We start from the raw sequence: 16,603 nt of genomic DNA on the forward strand, positions 1-16,603 counted from the left end.
TTTATATCATTCATTTTTCTGAGGACAAACCAATATATCTTTGTTCCTCAGGCTATGAATCAAGGGGTTCAACAATGGGATCATAACCACACAGAGCACAGACATCACCTTGCTTTGGGCTATTCAATTATCAGAATTATCAGGTAGGAGGGGACAAGGTGATTGATTTCTTTAAAGCCTATGGAATGGAGTTTCTGTTCGATGCAGAAGTGGATGGGCAGTCACCGGAGGTTCTTGAGAAATGGGAAAACATGGACTGAACCTTTTCGTAGAAAAGTGGTTTGGGGGCAGATTGAAGTATGGAGTGGGGAGGGACAGGCAGCAAGGAGGTCAGCAAGGAGGCTGATGAAATAATCAAGGCAAGGATAGGATAAATGCTTGGACTAACGTGGTAGCAGTTTGGATGGAAAGGAAAGGGTGGATACTAGTGATGTTGTGAAGATTGAACTGATAGGATTTGGGGACAGACTCAATATATGGGTGAATGAAATAATAATAATAATAATAATGGTATTTATTAAGCTCTTACTATGTGCAAAGCACTGTTTTAAGCGCTGGAGAGATGAGGGTACAGGCTTGTGAGACAGGGCAGATGGTGATGCTAGCTACAGTGATGGGAAAGTCATGGGGGGGATAGGGATTGGCGAGAAAATAAGGATTTCTGTTGTGGACATGTTAAGTTTGAGGAATAGGTGGAACATCCATGTCAAGAGGTTCTGGGTGCAGGAGGACATAGGAGACTGTGGAGAAAGAGAGAAATCATGATTTAAAAATACCGTAATTAATATTATTCTTGGTAGCTCTCCCAACTGTGAGTGTTGACCTAATGACTCTGCTCATGAGGCCAATGAAAAGGAATCAATGTCATAAATCAGCAACATCTCCAATTCTAATATGGAGATTTATTTCCATGAAAAGTAAAATAACATCTTTCCTAACAGTACTTCTTATAGATTGAGAGTTGCGACATCAATAAACTAAGAGGTTGTTCTGCAAATTCATTTTAATTCATTTGAATCTGCTTGAGATAGGACTCCCCTATAAATCCCATTATTATACCTCATCTATTATTCCTGACAATCAAAATCCCAATCAAACCCCTTCTTACCTCTGGTAAGAAGAGGAAAGAACTCCAGATGGATTGCAACAGGATGCAGCCAGTTGTATTTCATATGCCACATTTAGACATGGAATATTTGAAGCTCAGCTGTATTCCCAGGGCCACCTGAGTCACAAGCATATAAAGTCCCTTTTAGACTTTAGAAAAGCTGGGAATGATGTAATTTAAATTTTGTGTTTATTTGGCTTGCCAATATTTGATTGCAGTTTTAATTAAGCCTGAAGTCAAAAGAAAAAAATACAAATTATTCTGAACATGAAAAATATATTTGGTCATCAAGAGAATTTGGTGCTATGGTCTTTATCAGATGAACTTATATTTATTTATTTTGAGGGTTAGATAGAGAAGCGACACATGTTAGAATGAGTTGCCCAGGTGGATTTTGGAGAATAATATCACTGGGGCTACAGCAAGCTAGTGCCTTTCCAAATTACCTTATTTACCTTCATGGAGGAGGGAGGTTAGGCAAGTACATATATATATGTGGACAAAGAATGCCTACCCTTCTAATACCCATGAACTATCAAACAAGAGCGTGGCTGCAATTAGAGTTTGGGGTAATTTCTTGCCCTGTTGGGCAACCCAGACTGGATAGGAAAACAGAAGGAGAGTGAAAGAAGCCACTTCTCCACTCACACTCTAGAGTTACCTTACAAGCATTTCCCCTTAACTCAGGGAAGCAAAATAAACTCCACTGGTGTGGCAAACATAGAAGCTGCTTCAGATATAATGACAGAGTGAGTGAAATGAGTGGTGGGGAAGGGAAGACTATAAAACGAACTCCATTGTGGATTGAGTATATTTTGGATCTGTTCATTCATTCATTCATTCATTCAATCACATTTTTTGAACACTTACTATGTGCTGAGAACTTGTACTAAGTACTCGGAAAGTACAATACTGCAATAAAGAAAAACAATCCCTGCCCGCAATGGGCAACGGGCTTACAGTCAAGCTGGGGGGAAACAGACATCAAAAAAAGTAAACAGGCATCAATATAAATACATAGAATTATAGATATATACATGTATACATAATTTCTTTGGGATGGTAAGGGGGGAAGAGCAAAGGGAATGAGTCGAGGTGATGCAAAAGGGAAGGGGAACTGAGGAGAAGGGGGCTTAGTCTAGGGAGGCCTCTTGGAGACGTTGTGCCTTCACTAGAGCTTTGAGGCGAGGAACAGTGATTGTTTGGCGGATTTTGAGGAGGGAGGGTGTTCCAGGCCAGAGGCAGGACTTGGGCCAAGGGTTGGTGGTGAAACTGGTGAGAACGAGGCACAGTGAGAAGGTTAGCACAAGAGGAGCAGAGTGTGTGGGCTGGGATGTATAAGAAGAGAAAGGAGATGAGGTAAGAAGGGACAAGGTGATAGAGAGGTTTAAAGCCAATAGTGAGGATTTTTTATTTAATACGGAGGTGGATAGGCAACCACTGGAGGTTTCTGAGGATGGTGAGTGACATGCCCTGAACGTTTCCTCAGAAAGATAATCTGGCAAGCAGAGTGAAGTATGGACTGAAGTGGAGAGAGGCAGGAAGTTGGGAGGTCAGAAAGGAGGGTGACACAATAATCCAGTCGGGATAGGATGAGAGATTGTACTAACGTGGTATCAGTTTGGATGGATTGGAAAGGGCAGATCTTGGTGATGTTATGAAGGTGAGACTGACAGGATTTGGTGACTGTTGGATATGTAGGGTGAATAAGAGAGAAGAGTCAAGGATGACACCAAGTTATGGGGTTGTGAGATGGGAAGGGTGGTTTTATCATCTACAGTGCTGGGGAAAGTTAGGGAGAGGACTGGGTTTGGGAGGGAAGATAAGGAGCTCTGTCTTGGACATGTTGAGTTTGAGGTGGAAGGAGGACAACCAAGTACAGATGTCCTGAAGGCAAGAGATGTGAGCTTGGAGGAAGGGAGAGAGAACAGGGGAGGGGATTTAGATTTGGGTGCCATCCAGAGTTGATAGTTGAAGCCGCAGGAGCAAATGAGTTCTCCAAGGGAGTGAGTATAGATGGAGAATATAAGGGGACCAAGAACTGAAACTTGAGGGACCCCTACAGTTAGGGGATGGGAGGGGGAGGAGGAGCCCGCAAAGGAGACTGAGAATGAATGGCCAGAGAGATGAGGAGAACCAGGAGAGGATGGAGTCAGTGAAGCCAAGGTTGGATAATGTATTGAGGACAAGGGGATGGTCCACAGTGTCGAAGGCAGCTGAGAGGTCAAGGAGGATTGTATGGAGTAGGAGCCGTTGGATTTGTCAAGAAGGAGGTCATTGGTGACTTTTGAAACTGTGGTTTTAGTGGAAGAAGGGGATGGAAGCCAGATCAGAGGGGGTCCAGGAGAGAATTTGAGGAAAGGAGTTCGAGGCAGCGAGTGTAGTCGGCTCACTCAAGGAGTTTTGAGAGGAAGGGTAGGAGGGAGATGGGTTTAGAAGGTTTCACTTAGATCAGGTCAGTTCTGAGCCCCCCAAGCAAATGAATGTGAAAAGACTGCTAAAATCTAAACAAAAGGCAGAGCAAGAAGAGTAGTCCCAAATTATCACAGTCTCTCAATAAAGTGGGAAACAGAGCTGAGGGAGTACTTGAGAAGGAAATGGCGTCACAAGGTTCTCAGAGCCACTTCCATAAATATCGATTTGGTGTCATAGATTATTAGTGTTGCCTCCTACATATTCTGGTTGGGAAGACAATATTAAACACACTTTCCTCTGGGCTATTGCATCAATTTCTATCAAAAAACACTTTTTTTAAGGCATTGTAAATCACTACATTTGAAGAAGGACATTTTAAAAAGTGATATCTTAGAACTTTGTCCACTCTCAGAGTCACACCTGGAGAGTTTCCAGTTCTCAATCAGTCACGACTATGGGAAGGAGAGTCAAGCGGAGGCATATCCATTCCAATCCTAGCTTGGGCAGTGGTTAACAAGTGTAAAGCAATCTGCTATAAGTTAACACTAAAACCTGCTGTGCTGAGCAGCAGCCACATGGGAAATAGTTGAGGGTGGATACTCAAGTTTACTGCTCAGAAGGAGGCAATGGCAAACTACTCCTGTAGTTTTATCAAGAAAACTCTTTGGGTGCACTACCAGAACAATTGCAGATGGAGGTAGGACATTCTAAGAGAGATGTGCCCATTGTGCTGCTATGGGTTGGAGATAATAATAATGGTGGCATTTGTTAAGTGCTTACTATGTGCAAAGCACTATTCTAAGCGCTGGGGGGCATACAAGGTGATCAGGTTGTCCCATCTGGGGATCACAGTCTTAATCCCCATTTTACAGATGAGGCAACTGAGGCACAGAGAAGTTAAGTGGCTTGTCCAAGGTCACACAGCTGACAAATGTCAGAGCCGGGATTCGAACCCATGACCTCTGACTCCCAAGCCAGCGCTCTTTCCACTGAGCCACGCTGCTTCGACAGCACAAGACAAACAAGAAATATGTGCATAAGCAAAATAACTAGAAAGATTTGACAGTCAGCTGGCAATGTAATATCTGTGTGTTCTGTGAGACACTGAAAAAGTGTCTTTCCAACCATTTTAATTATTGGTTTACACTTGGTAATTAGCCCCTCAGCAACCTTGTGGCACTCCAAGTCATGTCAATGTTCCTAGAGAAGCAGCGTAGCTTAGTGGAAAGAGCACAGGCTGAGAGTCAGAGTTTGTGGGTTCTAATCCCAGCTCTTTCATTTCTCAGCTGTGTGACTTTGAGCAAGTCACTTAACTTCTCTGTTCCTCAGTTATGTCATCTGTAAAATGGGGATCAAGACTGTGAGCCCTGCGTGGGACAACCTGATTACCTTGGATCTACCCCAGTGTTTAGAGCAGTGCTTGGCACATAGTAAGTGCTTAACAAGTACCATCATTATTATCATTTGTGACTTAGTCCCATGTGGAAACATAATCAACACTGGTATTTACTGAGCACTTACTGTGCGCGAAGTGTTGTGCTAAGTGCTTGTGTCAGTACAATATCTGACACAATAAGAAGCAGCGTGGCTCAGTGGAAGGAGCATGGGCTTTGGAGTCAGAGGTCATGGGTTCAAACCCCGGCTCCGCCAATTGTCAGCTGTGTGACTTTGGGCAAGTCACTTAACTTCTCTGTGCCTCAGTTACCTCATCTGTAAAGTGGGGATTAAGACTGTGAGCCCCACGAGGGACAACCTGATCACCTTGTAACCTTCCCAGCACTTAGAACAGTGCTTTGCACATAGTAAGTGCTTAATAAATGCCATTATTATTATTATTATTATTACAATACAACAGCATTGATAGACACCTTCCCTGCCCACATCAAACACAACTGTCATGGGCTCTTGAAATTTCATCATTGAGCCAATCATTCTAATTCTGACATAAAGATATATTTGTATGGCTGGTTGGCATGAGGTTCGATACATAGCACAATTCTTCATCACTGATAGCTTCATCTCAAACTCAAATTTAGCTTATGAAAACAGTTTACTTCCCAAACGCTTAGTACAGTGCTCTGCACACAGTAAGTGCTCAATAAATGATTGAATTAATTTACAGTTCACTAAAATCTGTAATTAAAGCATGGTTCATGCTCCCAGGCTATCACAAGCTATTCCATTACTCCTTCTTATTCTTCTCAATATTGTAGCAATGACAGGGATGGTGAGAAAGGACTGAAGATCCATTATTTTAGATAAATTTCAATGTAATCAAAATATAACTTTTTCTAAAAAATGAATTTTTTCAAGATCAATCAATCGATCAATCGTATTTATTGAGCACTTACTGTGTGCAGAGCACTGTACTAAGCGCTTGGGAAGTACAAGTTGGCAACATATAGAGACAGTCCCTACCCAACAGTGGGCTCACAGTCTAAAAGGAGGAGACAGAGTCTAAAAGGGGGAGACAGAGTCTAAAAGGGGGAGACAGATGATGAATAAATCTTCATTTATCAAGATCTTGATGTTGAATAAAATTCTAGACCAGGGTGGTGGGTGGGTGACAAGGGAGATCTGAAGGGACATTCGTAATCGTATGACTGATTTGAAAATGTCTTTATATAACTTCAATAAACAGACCCTGGAAATATCCCTTATTGTAACACTGCCAAATCGTCATCATGATTAAGAAAACCTTTTCCTGTTAATCCCTTTACTCAGGGCCTCCTTAACATCCTCATTCCTCAGGCTTTAGATCAGAGCGTTCAACCTCGGGATCATATTGGTGTAGAACACAGACGCCACTTTATTCTGATTGATTGAATAACTGGATTTGGTCATCACATATATGAAAGTGATGGTCCCATAATACAGTGACAGCAGTGAGGTAGGAGGTACAAATGGAGAAAGCTTTGTGTTCCCCATCCCTTGAGTTCATCCTTATTATTGTCAAGATGATGTATACATAAGAAATTGCAAGGGCAAGTATGGTGACCACTATTGTTGACCCCAAGAAGATAGAAGGAATGATTTTAATAACTGAAATGTCTGAACAAGAAAGTTTCAACAGTGGAGCAAAATCACAGAAAAAGTGGTTTATCTGATTAGGCCCACAGAAATGTACATTTAATAAACAACTGGTAAATGCCCAAGCATTCATACAACCATCTATGTAGGAAGTAACTATCATCAGGATGCAGACATTGTCATACATTTTGCCAGAGTGTAGTACAGGGCTACAGATAGCCACATATCGGTCATAAGCCATAGCATTCAATCAATCAATCAATCAATCAATCAATCGTATTTATTGAGCTCTTACTGTGTGCAGAGCACTGTACTAAGCGCTTGAGAAGTACAAGCTGGCAACATATAGAGACAGTCCCTACCCAACAGTGGGCTCACAGTCTAGAAGGGGGAGACAGAAAACAAACCCAAACATACTACCAAAATAAAATAAATAGAATAGATATGTACAAGTAAAATAAATAGAGTAATAAATATGTACGAACATATATACATATATACAGGTGCTGTGGGGAAGGGAAGGAGGTAAGATATGGGGGACGGAGAGGGGGATGAGGGGGAGAGGAAGGAAGGGGCTCAGTCTGGGAAGGCCTCCTGGAGGAGGTGAGCTCTCAGTAGGGCCTTGAAGGGAGGAAGAGAGCTAGCTTGGTGGATGGGCAGAGCGAGGGCATCCCAGGCCCTGGGGCGGACGTGGGCCGGGGGTCGATGGCGGGACAGGAAGGCTGAGTAGGTGCGAATGAGGTTGTCGTTAATGTAACTTGGTGATAACAAGGGACTTTTTCCCGGGGTGGGGTCGGGGGGGGGGAGTCAGTCAGGACCGGACCGGGAAGGGGGGTTGGGGGGCACTAGAAGCAAGGTCTCTTAAGTGGGTGGGGGTGGAAGCAGGGGGCGTCTATGGCGACGCTCGGAGGAGAGGAGCCTTCCGGGAGCAGCGGGGACCACGCGGTGTGATGGCTGGCGGGCAGGCGGGCGGGCAGGCGGGCCTCTCGGGAACGGAGTCCCGGGCATCTACGGAGGGCCTCTCTGGCGCTCTGAGGAGAGGATCCTTCCGAGAGCAGCGGGGTCCATTTGGTGTGATGGCGGGCGGGCCTCTCGGGAACGGGGTCCCGGGCGTCTATGGGGGCGCTCTGAGGAGAGGTTCATTCCTGGAGCAGCGGGGGCCACGCGGTGTGATGGCGGGCGGGCGGGCGGGCCTCTCGGGAACGGAGTCCCGGGCGTCTATGGCGGCGCGGTGAGAGGCATTTCGTCTCACGTTCCTTTAGTTTTGCCTCTAGGGCGGTCCTCTCCAGCCACCACCGCCGGTGGTCCTAGATGGCGGCCTGCAGCGCCGTTGCTAGGAGGAAACTAGCAGCCAATAAGAAGCATCCAGTTGTCCCAAGGGTCACCTCAGAACACAGCTGAGCAATACAACTGGCCAAAGGAATTGTGTAGAGATCAGCCAAGAAGCTTCCAAGCACTACTGACGTTACACAGGAGGAATACTCAATTTCAACAGCAGCCAAATGGCTGAGGAAAAACTACATTGGGGTATAAAGCTTGGAACTGACCCTAATTAACAGGATGATACTGAAGTTTTCCATTAAAGTCACAACATAAATCCCTAGGAATATCACAAAGATGATGGCCTGAAGGGTGGCATCCCCAGTTAACCCCCAAAGAATGAATTCCATTACAGTGCTCTGGTTTCTTCCAGTCATGAAGTATTCTAGAAATAGTTTCTGTTGAAACAAAAGGGGACCTTTCATTAAACAACAGATCAACGTGGTAATTATTGGACACATTTTCATTAAAATATCTCTCTACTGAAAGGTGGATTCATTAGATTCAGGGAAATGAATCAATCAATCAATAGTACTTATTGAGCACTTATTTTGTGCAGGGTATTTTTCTAAGTATTTGACGAGTAAAATAATACCAATATAACAGATATATTCCCTGCTCACAACGAGCTTACACTCTAGAGGGAAATATGGGAAAGACCTAAATTAGTTCCCAAGAAGTCATGCGTGTACTATGAAATATGCATAAACTAGATTTCATATTTAGGGATTGAGGTTAAAAGAGTCATTTACAAAACCACGGCCCTTCCTGGTAGCTGAAGACCCATAGAATAGAGGGACCATGTTCAAATGAGAGGCACAGGTGTTGAAGGATTTTCTTTGTTCTTCGGATGACTTTATTCTGAGACTGGTCAACAGCATCTACAAGAAAAATCAACTGGATTCTCCAGAGTGGGTAGAATTATAAGGGACCCTAAGACTGAAGGAATTACTTTAATAAACGTCTTGGGAGAGCAAGGAAGTTTCAGTAATGTGGGAAAATCACAGAAATAAATGATGATTACATTGGGTCCACTGAAGGATAATATAAATAAATCAAAACTCCTAAATATGGTGCTCCATGCACCGTAAGCACTTAAGAAAAATGATTGATTCATTTATTAAAATATTTCCTAAATAGGAGCCTACTACCATTAGGGTCTCTTAGACACAGTCATTGGATAAGCCAGTGGGTGCAGATGGCTATGTATCAGTTACATGCCATCATAGTTAAAAGGGGGCACTTAGCCTGTCCGGAGAGTTTAGTGATAAGGAATTAGACAGCACAGTCCATATGTGAAATGCTTTTCTTCTCCAAAAGTTTTGTTATCGAGTAATTTAGAAGTGGTGGTTGAGAGCTTACATACATCTGTTGAGGATAAGAGGTTAAAGGAAAAATAAAGTTCCCCAGCATGATGACCACATACGTCATTAGACACCCCCCCAAAGAAGATGATCTGGACCATTGAATCATTTGTTAATCCAAGAGGAATGAATTCCATGACCATAGATTGATTTCCACCAGCCATTTATCAGTCACCTCTGTTTTGGGAGATGAAACTGGTGAATAAATTAGAACACAGCATTAAAGAAGGGTATCTACAACTCATGGGACAGCTTCCAGAAAGAATATTTTTTTTAAAAAATGGAGACATTATAGTAGGAAAAAAGCCTCAGTAAAGATTAGATAAGAAAAAATGAATTTAGAAAGCAAGATAAAGTTACAATCATTCAATTAATCGATGATATTTATTGAGTGCAGTCCCTTTACTAAGTGCTTAGGAGAGTAATAATAATAATAACGATGGCATTTGTGAAGTGCTATATGCCAAGCACTTTTCTTATGACTCCCAGGCCTGTATTCTTTCCATTAGGCCATGCTGCTTCCCAGCATTGTCTAAAGGAAGTGTTAATCGAAGAAAAATTAATTTTCTGGCATCATAATGTTAGTACAGAGCACATCCCTGGGATATAGACGTTAATTATAATGACTTTTTTCTTAACTAAAATGATACTTTTCCACGAGCTGTACCCAGTTTTTCATTTCTTTCAAACACAATGAGAATGTGTCATCCAAACAACAATCACGTACTTTTTTCTGACTGCCCATGAATTATCAATGGATTACCCCAAATTTTATTTAAAAATAATTATTCATACTTGGCCATTATCCTTATCACTGCCCCTTTTCACATCCTTGTTCCTCAGAGTATAGATTAGGGGGTTCAGCATGGGGATCACCACTGTGTACAACAGAGGCACAACTTTATTCTGCTCCAAGGAGTGGCTGGAGCTGGGCTGCACATAAGTGAATGCGATAGTTCCATAATATAGAATAACAGCCGTCAGGTGAGAGGTGCAGGTAGCGAAATCTTTCTGTCTCCCACCGGTTGACTGGATCCTCGCAATGGCACAGAGGATGTGTATATAAGAGACGACTATGGTTAGGACGGTGCTCATAATAATGATGGCAGCAGAGATAGAAGAAATGATTTGAACCAGGTAAACATCAGAACAAGTAAGTTCTACTAATGGAGGGAAATCACAGAAAAAAAATCATTGATTTCATTGGATCTACAGAAGGCTAAACCAAGCACACAAATAGTAAAAAGCACGCTATTTAAACAACCCCCGACATAGGAGGTAGCTATGAGCTGGACACAGACTTTATTGGACATGGAGATGGAATAGAGCAGGGGATTGCAGATGGCCACAAAACAGTCATATGCCATCATAGCCAGTAAGATGCCTTCTGAGGTCCCAAAGACAAAGACAGAACAGAGCTGGGCAACACAGCCAGCAAAGGATATTGTGTCTCTCTCCACTAAGAAGCCCTTAAGCATCTTTGGCGTGACAGTTGATGAATACCAAAAATCAATAAAAGCCAAATGGCTCAGAAAATGGTACATCGTCATGTGAAGTTGGGAACTGGCCCTGATTAACATGATAATGCTGAGATTACCCATGACTGTGACAACATAAACCACGAGAAACAATGTGAAGAGGAAGATCTGGAGGACTGGATCACCTGTTAATCCCAAAATAACGAACTCTCTCTTAGAAGTGTCATTTCCATCAGCCCTTTTGTTCAAGATGAAGTCTCTGGATGAAAAACATAGATTTTAGAAGCATTCCAGTTGTTCCAGCTCTTGCCTTCATACTTACCTTTCCCCTTCACGCACTACTTGCCAGCCTTAGTCCTACCTCCCAAGTATTGTAACCATCCCTAACTCTCAATCAGTGAGTGGTAATAATTGAGCACATATTGTGTGCAGATCACTATTAGTATTAGACTGTCCATGAAACAGTGAGTTTTCTGGTTTCCTGGAATATATACTTTAGACCTAATTTAAATTCACCCACAAAAAATTCCTCCACAGAAGATGGAAAATATTAGTGTATTTGCAGAATGTTATTTAGGTCAAATATATTGGCTGTAATGATAATTCTACCCATTGTGCTCCTTGAGTGGGAGAAATGAGATGGCAAAGAGGCTCCTAATATTAGGTAGGTGACAATAGTTTCCTCACTACCTTCCACTACGGTTTCAGGATTGAGCCCTGTGGTTTATTTCAGACTCTACCTGAGTCAAGTTTGTTAAACTAAATGATTCATTATGCAGTTTGACAACAATGAGTTTGACAGAAAGGATAAATGCCATAGAGGCCCCTTGCACATAATGAAGTCTAATGTGGCAGATAGTGGGGAAAAAAAGTGTGTCTGATCTCCTTATCTTGCATAGTTCCCGAAGTTTAGTACAATGCTTGCCATATCATAAGTGCTTAAAAAATACCACAATTATATCATATGGTTATCATTATTATTACTTACTACACCAGAGTATAAGGACAGGGATACTGTAATGTCAGTCTCAGCAACCGGTCTCACTCACTTAATATTATAATACTATCACATGCTGAGAGAAATGGGCATTTACTGGAGCCAGTAATTGCAATGGTAGACTGGAATCCCAGAACTTTTTATAGTAGCTCTCATAGTAACAGGGCTTTCAGAGTTACTGCAATCTAACTGAACATTTACTTCAATAAAAGTCACAGAGACATAAGAGGAGTTAGGGAAGTAAACTAAAAGGAAAGACAGGAAACTAAATATAAAATAAAAAGTACAACAGTATAAACTAGGATATTGTGTCAAAAATTGGAACTATCTGTTGTATTTGTGGTAATAAAGTCTACTGGAGCTCCAGAAAGTATCTTATATTTAATGATATGAACAATAGAAGTCAAAGAAAACTATAATGATTGTGTAATGCTTGGCATACAGTAAGTGCTCAATAAATATGATAGATTCATTGATAGATATTGTTATCGAAGAAGTTCATAAACTCTATAATTCATTTCAGATGTGCAGAAAATACTAAAGCAGTGGATTTTTCTAAAGCACACTCACTTGGTGAAATTAACTGCTTTTGAGCTGTACAAGATCCACTATCTCTAGTATTTTTGGCACCGTATGTGAGAATTCAATTCTGGAAATTAGTTCTCTAATCTGAAATTCAAATAACCCCTTATAACCTAAGAAAGTCTTTAGAATTTTCATATTCTTGTCCTTTTTTATCACTTCATTAAAATCTGGGAAGACTGTGAGGGGCTGTGCCCAACCTGACCATCTTGTATTTACACCTAGTGCTTAGTACACTTAGTGCTTAGTACAGTGCATGGCACATAGTAAACACTAACAAGGGTCACAATAATAATAAAGTCTGCTGCACTGTTATGGCTTTAAAATCTAAAATCAGCGCTACTGAAAATAATTCTTTAAAATCCCTTTGAAGCATGACACTCACCTTTGGAGCAGGAAAGAAACATCTCTGGATCAAAAAAGGGATAATTGGAGTATAAATAGCGCTTTATCATGTGTGCCATGAGTTTAGGGCATTTGGGAAATGTATCCCTTGGAGCTACAAGCCAGGGTTACATCTCTCAGTAGGACATCAAAAATGTACTTTTTTCATTTGCGGTAAAATTGAATGAAACTTAACACTGATGATTTGAGAGTTGGTGGCTAATCTATTTTGGTGATCATTCCTGGATCTTGCAAGAAGGTGAATTCAGGTCTTTGTTTAAGATGGTTTGGAGCCATTTATGCTGAAGAAGGAAAAGAACAGATAAAAAATATCAGAAAAATTAATTGTGAATGTTAGCTCAACTCTACCTCTAGAAACCTCATTGCTTTTTAAGGTTTTTGTTTTTCATTTCATTTTCCCAAAAGAAGCAAAAAATTATTCAATTGAAAGATTTTGGGACTAGAAGTCAAGTTCTAAACCCAGCCCTGCCACTGACCTGCTTTGTAACTTGAGAAAGAAAGCACTTAATCTCTGTAGGTCTTAGTTTCTTTAACTCTAAAATGGGAATCAAATATCTGCCTTCCCTCCCTCTTAGCTTGTTACCTCTGAAGGGGACAATGACTGTGACCCCAACACTTTGTTCATAGTATCCATCAGTGGTATTGAGCACTTACTGTGTGCAGAACACTGTACTAAGCACTTGGAAGAGTTCAATATAAGAGAGCTGGTAGCTATGTTCCCTGGTCAAAAGGAGTTTGCAGTATAGAAAGGAGCTTACAGGGACATAATAAATAAACTAAGTATTTACTCTTACAGAAATTGAAATAAGAACTACCCATCTAGGCATAGGAGACTAAATGAATATTTTCCCATTATTCAAGTCTATCCAGTAACCTGTTCCCATGTCAGTAATTCTATCATACCCAATGTAAAGTCATCAATATATCTCCTTCCAGATAAATCCCTTTTTATCTAAGTGTGTTCCCCATGGTGTTGAATAACATTTATTCCTAGCCTTTCTTTTACTAAACTTTTAAAAATTTAAAGACTTGTTTTAACAGTATTTGTTAATTACTTACAATGTGTCAAACACTGAGATAGACACAAGGTTATCAAATTAGACACAGTCCCTTTCCAACATGGGGCTCACAGTCTAAGTAGGTATTGAATCCCCATTTTACAGATGAGGAAACTGAGGAATAAAGAAGTTCTGTGACTTTTCCAAGGTCACACAACAAGCAAGTGCAAAACAGGGATTATAACCCAGGTCTTCTTAACTCCAAGGCCCATGCTTTCTCCATTAGGCCATGCTGCTTTTCAAGACCCTTGTTAATTCATCATCAACTTTACCTCCTAGTATCCATTTTTTACAACATTTCCTCATATGTTCAATTTTGTAAACGTTTGCAACAACATTTACCACCTGCATGTTCTTGGCAAACTGGGTCCCTGTGGGTGGAAGGGGTGAGAGAGCAAGAGGTGCTGTACAGAAGATTAGCACCATGATCAATTCCTTTCCCACAGGTTCTCTCTCCTGCCTGACATCTCTATTTTTATCCTGGAGAGATACACTTTCCCTTGCCTTTCTGTTCCCCTTGCCTCGGGGAAGGATTGACACCACCAGTTAAAGTCTATGGCTACGTTTAAGGGGTTCGGCCTGTAAAGGCAGAATGGCAAACCGGGCTGCCCACCAAAGTGTGTTGCCTTAAATCCGGGTCTCATGAGCCTCCGTATGAATAGATCTCTGCTGAGGACTCCGTAAACATTTTCCATAATTTCCCAAGATAATTCTTCAGTATGGGATAAGGGATTCAAGAAATGTCTAAGACACAGAATCCTTCCCACCCATGGCACCTCATTAAAGGCAGAACACACCCATAGCTATTGACTGCTTGATGTTCAGAATCTTTGCAGACAGTTTCCTCAAAATTGCTTTTCTGAGGCTTCAAACCTGAACTGGACAATGAAAAGGAACACCCTCTCTCCTTGCAGTAATGTAAGGTCTTGTGAATTCCCCTGCACTTAGTACAGTGCTTGACACAAAAGAAGCACTTACCAAATACCACAGTTTATCATTATCATTATTGTTATTAATAATAAGATCCATCAAATTGATGTGAGCGATTTTGTCCTATGATTTCAATTGTATGGTGAGCTACTGCACCAGTTGCTCCCTGAAACAGCCTTTTGGGTTCAATGGTCATTGAGTGCTGGGTCTGTGGAATAGTAGTTATAATTATGGTACTTGTTGGGGGCATACTATGTGCCAAGCACAGTTCTAAGAACTAGGGTGGTGAACAGGTTGGACACAGTCCTTGTCCCAGATGGGGCTCACTCGTTTTACTCCCATTTTACAGATGAGGTCACTGAGGCCCAGAGTAGTGAAGTGATGTCCAAAATCACACAGTGGACAAGTGTTAGAGCCGGGATTAGTTCCTGTGCTCTATCCATTAAGTCAAGCCGCTTTTCTCTGGACTCTTTTGTCCTGAAGTCCAAGGACCCATGAACACTCATTCAATCAATCAGTGGTATTTATTGAGCACTTACCGATTACAGAGCACTGTTCTATATGCTTGGGAAGTATAATTCAATACAACAAAGTTGGTAGATTCGATCCACAAGAAGCTTACAGTATTCAGGGGGAGACAGACATTAAAACGGATTAGGGAAAGGGAAAATAGTAGCATGATAGGGAAGCAGTGTGGCCTAGTGGATAGAGGGTGGGCCTGGGAGTCAGAAGGACCTGTGTTCTAATTCTGACTCAGCCACTTGTGACCTTGTGCAAGTCATTTCCCTTCTTTCTGCCTCAGACACCTCATCTGTAAAATGGGGATTTGAGACTGAGTTCCATGTGGGACATGGATTGGAACCAACCTGAACAAGTTTGTGCTTAGTACAGAGCTTGGCACATAGTAAGCTCTTAACTGACACCATTAAAAAACGTGGGCAACAAACAGTGATTTCCTCACATGAAGTCAGTTTCCAAGATTTGAAGCGATACTCATCTTAACACGACTTTGTCAGGAGGAACATATGTGGACAATGGATGGAAAAAGATATCCAGTTGTTGTATGCCGAGCAGGATTGGACAACAGAAAGAAACTGAAGCAAGCAAAATAATGTACGAATGTAGGAAAAGCAACCAAGACAATGTGGTGTCACCAATGAAGGCAGGAAAGTTGAAAGTTATTAGACAAGGCTGGTCCATTGCAATTCTTAAAAATAGCTCTTTTTGATGATTCTGATTGGTGCAGCCAACAACAGTTGTGACAGCCTGAAAAAGGGCTGTGTGTGTGAGTGTATAAGGAATAGCCAAGCCTGTCAGTGAGTACATATCAGCCTTCTTCACACCTGTTAGACTGTGCAGCAAATTCAGTGTTGGGTGCTAGTTGTGTTTTTATAAATATTCAGCCAACAGTCCTGTTGAAAGTGGGTAAGAGATTCATTGAGGTGGAAAGGAGAAACCACATTACCCAGGAATCAAAGACCCTGATCAATTAACATTTTTTACTACCCCAAACCTTTTACCACAGTAAAGAGTGATCCTGGATGGAACCACGCCCCCAGAGTTCTTTTGGAGGGGTGGAGTAGAGTAGAACAAATACTTCTCTCTTCTCTACTGGCTCTGATTAAGGGAATTTTGGGTTGCTATAGCTTTGTGAACAAGCTCCACGTGATCAGCCTCTATTACCTAACTGAATGTATGGGAAGGTAGGCTGGAAAACCCGGTGGGGGACGGGGGTGTTAATTAAATGGTTTCTATGGATTGAAAAGTGACTATAAACAGAATCAACCACCTACATCAGGGTCACTGTTTCACTTTACCGGGGGCTGGACTTTTGAGGATAGGGGACTGGGGAGTGGAAAACGGGTTGGGCAGTGTCAAAGGGGCAGATAGATCCAGTGTGGGGGTCAATCAACAGG

At 41.7% G+C, this 16,603-nt stretch overlaps 2 pseudogenes; both read right to left on the bottom strand.

Moving 5' to 3' along the window:
• Positions 1-6,211: 6,211 nt before the first annotated feature.
• LOC119921462 lies at positions 6,212-8,268 on the bottom strand (annotated as a pseudogene).
• Positions 8,269-10,022: 1,754 nt separating this feature from the next.
• LOC119921264 lies at positions 10,023-12,749 on the bottom strand (annotated as a pseudogene).
• Between the last annotated feature and the right edge of the window lie 3,854 nt (positions 12,750-16,603).

The sequence above is a fragment of the Tachyglossus aculeatus genome (genome assembly GCF_015852505.1).
Source record: "Tachyglossus aculeatus isolate mTacAcu1 chromosome 12 unlocalized genomic scaffold, mTacAcu1.pri SUPER_6_unloc_2, whole genome shotgun sequence".
Lineage (NCBI taxonomy): Eukaryota > Metazoa > Chordata > Mammalia > Monotremata > Tachyglossidae > Tachyglossus > Tachyglossus aculeatus.